Source organism: Bidens hawaiensis, unplaced genomic scaffold (assembly GCF_021521415.1).
Source record: "Bidens hawaiensis isolate Kalapana, Puna unplaced genomic scaffold, B.hawaiensis_p1.1 tig00019341_1, whole genome shotgun sequence".
Lineage (NCBI taxonomy): Eukaryota > Viridiplantae > Streptophyta > Magnoliopsida > Asterales > Asteraceae > Bidens > Bidens hawaiensis.
In genome coordinates, this window is record NW_027492936.1 from 77,108 (window position 1) to 87,350 (window position 10,243).

At 36.4% G+C, this 10,243-nt stretch overlaps 2 pseudogenes; one reads left to right on the plus strand and one right to left on the minus strand.

Moving 5' to 3' along the window:
* The first annotated feature begins 349 nt into the window (after positions 1-349).
* Positions 350-3,218, plus strand: LOC143558146 (polyamine oxidase 2-like; annotated as a pseudogene).
* A 49-nt stretch (positions 3,219-3,267) lies between these two features.
* On the minus strand, positions 3,268-4,889 carry LOC143558147 (pentatricopeptide repeat-containing protein At5g08305 pseudogene; annotated as a pseudogene).
* Between the last annotated feature and the right edge of the window lie 5,354 nt (positions 4,890-10,243).

Below are 10,243 nucleotides of genomic sequence, written 5' to 3' on the forward strand. Positions count from 1 at the left end.
GGATAAATACCAACTATTAACAAATTGGTAAACCAAAAGGCAAAATAGCATGAGGAAAAGAAGATGATCGCTACACGATCAAATAACTATTTAAGTGTTTACTTTTGTTAAGTCGAAATCATTATTTTTTGAACGGACTCTGAAGTTTGACCAAAACCGTTACGTTGACCATGCCCTGTGATACGCTGTTTTCCTTACCACCGACCTTATTAACACCAAACAGAAAGAAGATAAATAAACAATGAATTATTAATCAACATAAAGCCACGCAATTCATGTGTCTATGTCACTTCTTCTTCCCTATAAAAATTAACCACATATCATATCCATCACCAGTGTCACAAAAATCTATAAATCTGCATCACATCATCTTCATTCATTCATATATCAACCAACATTTGAAAAAATTTTAAGGTTTGTATGTATTAATAATATTTCACATATGAACTGGGCTAACACTTTTTTTTAAATGTAGCATCTTGTTGTAAACATGAAAACAAGGCATTTGGGCTCACCTTCTGTGATCGTAATCGGTGGTGGGATTGCGGGTATAGCTGCGGCTCGTGCTCTCCATGATGCTTCATTTCAGGTATGTTATTAATTGTCTTGATCATATGTAAAAGGGGATATGCTAGTAGTGTTAGTGTGTTACTGATCAAGTTACATGATATTCAGGTTGTTTTACTCGAGTCTCGTGAGAGAATTGGTGGCCGGACGTGTACCGATTACTCGTTTGGCTTTCCTGTAGATTTAGGGGCATCGTGGTGAGTGGTCATGTTATAGATCCTTGATTTATTTGCATACACTTGTTTGTAGGGGTATTGGTTCAATATGGGTTGCAAGCAAAACGGGTTTGGGTCAAAAATGGGTCGTTTTTTTAAAAAAAACATCAATTTGGCTTGCTCCTGGAGTTGGGTTGAAATAAGTTGTTTTTAGAGAAAAAAGTACCAATAAAGGGTTTACAAGCTATATTTTCTTATGATGGTTATTGGCGGAGAAGGAGGTGGCAGGCGGTGGTGCCATGGTGGTGGAGACAGTGGCGGTGTCGGTGCCAATGACAGTGGAGTGTCGGTGGCGTTGATGGTTTCGTGTCGGCAACAAGTAGTGGTGGAGACAAACAATAGCCATGAGTGGAAATAACCCATTTGGACCCTTTTAAGTTAGCAAGTTTACATTAGTTACCCGTTTTTACCTGTTGACTAATTTAAGTAAACCAAATTGACCCGTTGACTAATTTAAGTAGACCAAATTAACCCGTTGATTGATTTGAAATGACTCAAATGAACTCATGTATAATTTATTTTTGCCTAAATCAACTCGTTCTTTGAAGAATGGGCCATGATTGCGCCATATACCTGTCTGTAAGTATATCCCCAGACTCTACTTATAGACAGGTACACTCTGGTATGATTGAGATTACACCGGGTATGTTTGCCGTTGTTGCTATATGTAACTATATGCTTATGATGCTGCAGGTTGCATGGTGTTTGCAAAAAGAATCCCTTGGCCCCCATCATCGGAAGACTTGGATTACCTTTATATCGTACAAGCGGTGACAACTCAGTGTTGTATGACCATGACTTGGAGAGGTAAGCTCATTTCTAAAACTAAAGTTAAGGTTTTTAAAAATTCATTGTTACAGATGTATTCTTTCTTCAGTTATGCCTTATTTGACAAGGATGGGAATCAAGTTCCTCAAGAACTAGTCTCACGGGTCGGGGAAACATTTGAAATCATATTAGAAGAGGTATTGTAGGCAATTTTTTTTATTAAACAAGCACGGTATATAGTACAAGCAATATCTTTTGTTTGACTTGTGGAGTGAATTTTGTGCAGACGAATAAAGTTAGAGAAGAGTTTACTGAAGATTCGTCTATACACCGGGCATTGTCAATTGTGTTTGAAAGAAACCCAAAACTAAGGTTAAATAACTTAATTTAAACTACCATGATGACCTATGTAAAGAGATAATAATCATGACAAAATGTAAAAGTTTTTATTTTTACAGGCTGGAGGGGCTTGCTCATAATGTGTTACAGTGGTACTTGTGTAGAATGGAAGGCTGGTTTGCTGCTGATGCTGATACCATCTCTCTTAAATGTTGGGACAAGGTTTGTTTTTGTTTTTTATTTTCATTTTTTAAGGTAGTTAGAAGTGTCGTCTTACGTCTTATTTATGCTACCTGATGTACAGGAAGTGTTGCTTCCAGGCGGGCATGGACTCATGGTCCGGGGTTACCAACCGGTCTTAAACACGCTTGCCAAAGGCCTCCATATTTGCTTGGGTCACAGGTAAAGAAAACTGTTTCTATGACTATCTGATTATATGTGTTTGCGTGCATTTCTTATATGCGATATGTTAATTGTTTTTAAAGGGTAGAGAAGATAACGAGGCGGACTAATGGTGTGAAGGTCACGGTTGAAAACGGTAGAACATTCTTTGCGGATGCAGCCATAGTGGCGGTCCCGCTAGGTGTTTTGAAGTCAAACACAATCAGTTTCGAGCCGAGACTACCCGAATGGAAGGAAGAAGCCATAGCCGACCTTGGAATTGGAATCGAGAACAAGATAGCTTTGCATTTTGACAAAGTGTTTTGGCCAAATGTAGAGTTTTTAGGAGTGGTTGCTGAAACCTCGTACGGATGCAGTTACTTCCTTAATCTTCACAAAGCCACGGGTCACCCAGTGCTCGTTTACATGCCTGCAGGCCAGCTGGCAAGAGATATTGAGAAAATGTCGGATGAGGCTGCAGCTAGTTTTGCTTTTATGCAACTTAAGAAAATTCTCCCTAATGCTTCCGACCCGGTAACATACATTAGAAAACCGACTTTCAAATGGCTAGACCGTTAAAGTTTTAATTTTTTTGGTGTCTTGTTTTACGCAGATTCAGTTTCTGGTATCTCATTGGAGCACTGATGTAAATACACTAGGTTCATATAGCTATGATAGAGTCGGGAAACCGCATGAGCTATATGACAAGCTAAGGATCCCAGTGGATAATTTGTTTTTTGCAGGAGAAGCAACAAGTGCTGATACCCGGGGTCGGTACACGGGGCCTACTCGACCGGATTAATGGCTGCAGAGGAATGCAGAATGCGTGTTCTTGAACGGTATGGCGAGTTGGATCTTTTCCAGCCTGTTATGGGTGAAGATTCCCACGCCTCGGTGCCATTGTTGATTTCTCGTATGTAAATAACTAGTAGTGTATAGTTCAATGCTAATATAAAAAATATAAACTTAATGTTTTTCTACTGCCAAAAGGATCCGATTACAAATCTACAATATTAAGCATGTAATCATGTTGTGGCATTTCAAAATCTGCATCGGTTAATTGTTTGGCTATAAAATTCATCATGTCGTATATTTGTTCAAACTGAGGATGAGTTTTATCATGAGCTATGAACCTGTGGGTCGACCCGAGAATCTCTACGAAGCTCCAACCAGGCGACTTCTTCACGCCTCTTTTCTCCATTGCTTCTCTCAAAGTTCTGGCTTTATCCCATCTCTTAATCACTGCATAAACGTTTGATAAACCGACATATCTCCCGTCATGATCGGGTTCTAGTTCTAGAAGCTTCTTTCCCACTAACTCAGCAAGATCAAGATTTCTATGGTTGATGCAGCCATTGAAAAGAGCACCTAACATGGAAGCTGTCAGTTCCATTGGCATTTGAGTTAGAAATGTGTACGCCTCCATGAGTTTTCCTGCTCGTGCTAACGCATCCATCATGCAAGCATAATGTTCAGTCTTGGGTTTCATATTGTTATCAGTAAGGCACTTGAAATAGTGCCACGCTTCGCTTACTAAACCGCCATGAGCACAAGCGCTTAGTATGCATACGTACGTGATCTCATCAGGGGTAATACCAGCATTCTGCATTTCTGTAAACATGTCAAGTGATTCATGAACGAACCCGTGTGTAGCAAGCCCACCAATCATTTCATTCCAAATTAAAACATCAGTTTGCTTCCTGGAAGCTTCACGAAACACGGTTAGCGCCTTATCTACCGCTCCACATTTAGCATACATATCCACAAGTGAAGTTCTTAAAACCAAAGTTAAAGTTATTCTCTTATCGGTAATGTAACGATGCATCATGATCCCTTGATCAAGTGCACCTAAATGAGCACAAGCACCCAACACACTCACCATGGTCACCTCATTCGCATTGACACCCGATTCATGCATCTTTTCGAAGATATCTAGCGCCTCATTATACTCACCACTCTTAGCATACCCATCAATCATCGAGCTCCACGACACCACATCACGCTCCGGCATTAAATCAAAAACTTCCCTTGCCAACACCACTTCCCTACACTTAACATAACAATCCAACATCGAGTTCCACGAAACCAAATTCTTCTTGGGCATTTCATCGAACAGTTGGCGTGCATAGTTTGCGTCCTTAAACGAACCCACAAAATGAATCGACGAATTCTTAACGAACCTATCCGCCACAAACCCGACTCTAACAACCCGCCCGTGGACCGATAACCAAGCCGAACTTCCTGTAAATGCGACGCGGCCTTGGTTAAAAACGGATAAGTTAAATGATCTGGGGCCACACCAGTTCGCAGCATTTCGATGAAAACAGATATTGATTTGTTCGGGTTTCGGGTTTTTGAGTAGCCCCTAATGATGGTGTTCCAGTTGAATACAGTTGGGTTAGGAAGCTGGAGAAAAATGGCGTATGCATAGTCCATGTTATTGGAATAAGTGGCTGCAAAAGTTAAGAATCTTGATGTGAATGCATCTTGTTGAATCAGAGGGATCCCAAATGTAATAATGATTGAATGCATTTGCTTGAATTCATGGAGTGATTTGCAGTTTTCGAGTAAGGTGATTAGATTGCCATTTTTGCATAATAATGCAGCAGCATTCAACATCGGATGTGTTTAGCAATACTTGGTTTCGTTGGTTGCCAACTTATCCTGGTATTTATATAGCTTTATCTGTCGTCCGTTTTCATCTATCCATTTGTCCGATTTGTAACCCAATGAAATCCTTCCACCTGTTAACAATATTGGCCATCTGACTGTTTTGATTGGCCACCGACTGTTTTTTATAAAAATCTAACCCTTTAGATTGGCCACCCGACCGAACTTTAAAAAGTTAGATCCGACATAAACAAAACTTTAAACAGTCGCCGGATGTTTAATAATTTGTCGGTTTTGAGCAACATCTGTCAGTTTTTTTTTTAAACAAGCGGACCTGCCTTTTTATACGAACATGTGTCCGGTTGTGGATGATGTTTCTACAAATGGGGGCTATTTATACCATTATTATTCTCATTATATAAATATGATAAAATAACTAAATAAAAATTGTTATGTCACATTTAATATATATATATATATATATATTTCATTATATCTATATTTATATTTCATTATAATACATACATGCAACCTTTCAAATTCCTATCATCTCTCTTCTTAAGACGTTGATAAATTAAATACCTCATTAATCTCTCGGGCAACTCTCCAATCTCCGGCTTTCCGTTCAATCAATTAGTCCTCCCTCTACGTTTAATCGTCTTCTCGCCTACCCTAATTAATGATGGATTTCAACTGTAACATCATTGTATATTCTATTGGGCAGTTGAACATCCAATGATTCCTAAGCTCATCCTGATTAAATCCCCGCTTCTCCATGGTAGTTGTTTGCAACAACCTCCAGCCCTAATCGATTATCTGCTTCTTAATTCCCCAATCTCATCAACTAATTCTGTTTTCGATTGATTTCGTTGTCTCAATCCGGATGAAAATGTATTGTGATAACATATATTCATGTCAAAATCATTTGATAACGGTTCAGGTAAGCGTTTTTGTGATTTCAAACTGATGACTGTTGGTTTTTAATTTGGTCATTTTTTTGTGAATATTAGTATCCATGTAGTGGCAAATATGCACAAAAGGAAAGCTGGCAAGGCACGAGAAGCTAATGCGTTTATTGCACCTCCTGATATTTTTATAATTTTGTTCAAATTATATGATTTTTGAAAAAAAAAAAAAGTAGTATTCAACTATTGATGTTTATTGCACTTATAATTTTGTTCAAATTTTATGATTTTTGAACATAAAAGGAGTATTCAACTATTGATGGTTTTTCAGGAGGTTATGGAACCATGGAGGAAGCTTTAGAGATGATCACATGGTCACAAGTTGGAATTCGTAAAAAACCCGTGAGTTGTTTCAGGTTATATTATTACATCTTTAATGGGCCAAACACATATAGTAGATAACTCAATTTGTGGTAAAATTTGATGAATTTGCATGTATTAGTTGAAGGCAATGCATGCTCGAGATCCATGGTGCTCAACAGACTGTCATTCCTAAATGCGCTCAATGCTCCCATGGTTACATTTCTAATCTTGGATTTTGGGTCAATGGTTATCTTTTAAGTTTTAATTACATGGTAGCTTAAAAGGTAAGTATTTAGTTTTGTTTCAGGGTCATAGGCGGTTTCCACGAGATAAGCTTATGCAAGGATATGTGCACATCTTACCCCGTCTCTAATATTGGATTTTGGGTCAACGGTTATCTTTTAAGTTTTAATTATATGGTAGCTTAAAATGTAATTATTTAGTTTTGTTTCAAGGTCATAGACGGTTTCCACGAGATAAGCTTATGCAAGGATATGCTCACATCTTACCCCGTCCCGGGACGCAAGGACGGTAATTTTGTTTTTTTTAAATAACATAACCTAACTTTTTCTCTTTTTACCACTATTGTTGACTTTTTGTTTCCATTCTATTACCTTATAGCAGTTTTCTTTACCACCATTGACTTTTTTTCCATTCTTTTTACCACCGTTGTTGGCATTAATCTTGAAGTTTTTTTTTCCATTCTATTACCTCAGTTAAAAAGCTCAGAAACATTAATTGACCAGCTTCAATTTAAGTTTGGTATATATTGTAATAGTTCAAGCTGTTTGTCGAAGAGGCCTAGATTGTCTTCTGCTTCTAAACCTTCTATTGCTGCTTAGGTTGTTGTTAACAGGTATGGAGTCTGTTTCAGGGTGTTAAGTCGTGATGCTTATGCTGTCATTGAGTGAGACCTTGGTTTTGATTTGATACATTTTTGTTATAAGTTTGTTTGACCTATTGATTATCGTTCATTAATGTATTTTGATTATTGATGGCTTTATGCATCATTTGTCATCTTGGATCTTTAAGATATTGTTGCTTATACTGAAACGGAATAGATCTAATTTGTTCAACTTCATTAGAAGTAATGTTGAAGCGATATGATGTGCCGTTGTCGTAATTTTGTGTTTTTTAAATAACATAACCTGACTTTTTTTTTTTTTACTAACGTTGTTGACTTTTTTTTTCCATTCTATTATAGTAGTTTTTTTTTACCACCGTTGTTGACTTTTTTTTCCATTCTTTTTACCACCGTTGTTGGCATTAATCTTGAAGTTTTTTTTCCCATTCTATTACCTCAGTTAAAAAGCTCAAAAACATTAATTGACCAGCTTCAATTTAAATTTGGTATATATTGTAATAGCGGGCCTCAATCTATAAACTTCAAGCTGTTTGTCAACTACGCTTAGCTTAAGTTAAGTACTTATGATGCTTTTAAATAGTTTAAGTTATGCGTTTAATTGTGATATGTTTAGATTAATTATTTTAGATTATTCATTGTTTATGGTCGAAGCTAAAATTAGCATTAGGCTGAGCCACCGGGCCATGTTATTCTACTTAGAAAATATGACTTGATGTGCATTTTAGTGGATTATTTGCTCAGTTTGAGTCCAATAACATGGTTTTGTGTAATTGATTTCAATATTTTACTTTTTTTTTCAGGTTCAAAATCATTTGGTTACTTGACAAGGTATGCACAAAGAAAGAAGTGATGGTAATATTTCTTATAATGGTATTCTGATCTAAATGGTTCTGCACCAGTTGATCAAGTAGAGAAGGGCCCACATAGTAAGAATGGAAAATAAAATGTTAAAGATGATAATGGTGATGGAAATATATCTAACAGCTCTCCAAATTTACAAGATATAGACACTTGACCAACCAAAGAGGATCATGCTATTCAATTTGGGGTATCTTATTTTGTTGACTATCGTTGTTGTAAAACCAACATTTTTCTAAATATTTTCAATATTAAGCTTTTTGCTTGTGGAATATACAGGAGATGCTCAAGGAGCGTGGGATGGCTTCATTTTCCAAATGTGAGAAAGAACTTCCTAAAGTTTTGTTTGATCCACATTTTAAGGTTTGCTAAAGTCCAATATTTGTCACTTGTTAAATTATCAACATGATATTTTTCTGTTAAGTGTGTAGAAACAATATTCTTGTTGCAGCCAATACCAGTCTATAGTGCTCGAAGAGCCATATGTGATCAACATGTTTGTTGAGGTTATCATAAATGCTTTCTTTATAAATAAACATGGGAGAAATGGAGGGAAAGTGAGTGGGTATTGTGTAAGAGAAAAGAGCGAGAAAACAAGTTGAGCGGGTGTGTTCAAATTTTTTTAGAAAGGAAGCTATTGAGTCATATTAAGCATTACTTGCAGAGACAATTAAAGATTCACTTGTATTCTAATAGTAAGTTTTTTAAGTCAATGTTTTGTATTTAAATAATTCAAATTGGTGATAATATTTCTTGATGTTGGGCTTTTCATATATTGTTCCAAGTTTCAGAGACGGATACAAAGACTAACCTAGAGAAGGATCCTCAAGGGCGTGCTGGCAACCCTTATTTAGATCAATCAGATCTCAAGAAGATTTTCCTGTGAACACATTAAGTCATTATACGATGTGAGTTGTATTAAACACTTCAAATCACAAATTTAGACCTTTTAACATATTTTTCCTAATTTGTCTTTTCTTCTAACCTTGGGTGCTGTCATGTTTTAAAGATATGCAAATGAATATAAAGCATTGTTAGCTAACGTAATAACCACATATGCAGCTACAAAAGAATATGAAGAGGGTAAACATAGTTTTACTTCATGGTCGCCATCTTGATAGCTGCTCAAAGATGACACGACACAACAAACGGCTAAGGAAAAATAGAGAATAGTTGTGGTGGTGGCATGTTGAGGACCTGCAACTAAGGCAGAAGTCAACAGTTGACCAACATTCTGAAAAACATCGAAATGGTAAATCAGGTAGTTCAGTTGATTCTAGAACAGATATTTCATTTCATGGAATGAGAGGACCCTTGAAAGCCAGTAACTTTTAATGGGGCTTTGTATCCCTTGACATATTATAAGTCTCTTTAACTGCTTGCATATGATCTCTTAAATAGTCTTTTTATTTTGTATACTATGCAATGGCAAAAGATATTATTGTATTGTTTATTTAGTTTTAATTAAGTTGGTTTTTTGTTCATCTTGTTTGCTTTTTGTTTTTCTTTTCTTTTTGAACTCTATAAAGTTGTCATTGCTAAAGAACACTTGAAAAGAAATTTCATGTGAATCTAGTTATACTGTTTGTTTCTTTTTTGTGCGACTGGTTTCTTGTTTGTGAAAATCTCACCCATAGCAAAGCTATTGGTGGGGTACGTGGAGGGTTGGATGTAGACAAACTATTATCTCTAAAAGTTGCTTCACATATATACAAGTAATGGAAAATCGCAAAGAATCGTAACAGTAATTTATTACTGATTAGTAACATCTTATTTATCAATGAACAGGCATAAGTGCTGGTAAGTGGTCATGGGCTATAGTTGGGAGTAGCATTTAACCATAATCTTTTTATTATGTTCAGTTTTCTATTTGGTGTGCAATTTACAAATTATACATTTTTGATGATGATGGAATGAAGTGCATTATAATTTTTTTTCTTTTTCTTTCATTAAAATTTGTTTAAAATATTTATTAGTGATTAAAACTTAGTCAAGTGTATGCTCGCCTTGCAAATCGCCTTGTGTTGGCATTAGCATTGTTTTTACTTGACCTACACTAGCATATGTTGCATTAACCTATAGCAAAGTACAGTATCGTCACAAAGCGTTCCAATGTTATCGAATTTATGTCGCGTCTCCGCCGCAAACCTAAATCATACCAACCTAATCCTCAATGCATCCCAGCCGCAACGCACGGGCACATCTACTAGTATATATATATTATTTTACATATATGCGAATTGATTAATAATAAACTAGTTGAGAGTTGAGACTAAGCCAAGCTCCAAATTAAAAACAAGCTATTAACGAGCTAAAATAAATTAAATGACAGTAACTTTAAAAATACTCTCGACCCCTTCCTTGGCTTGCTA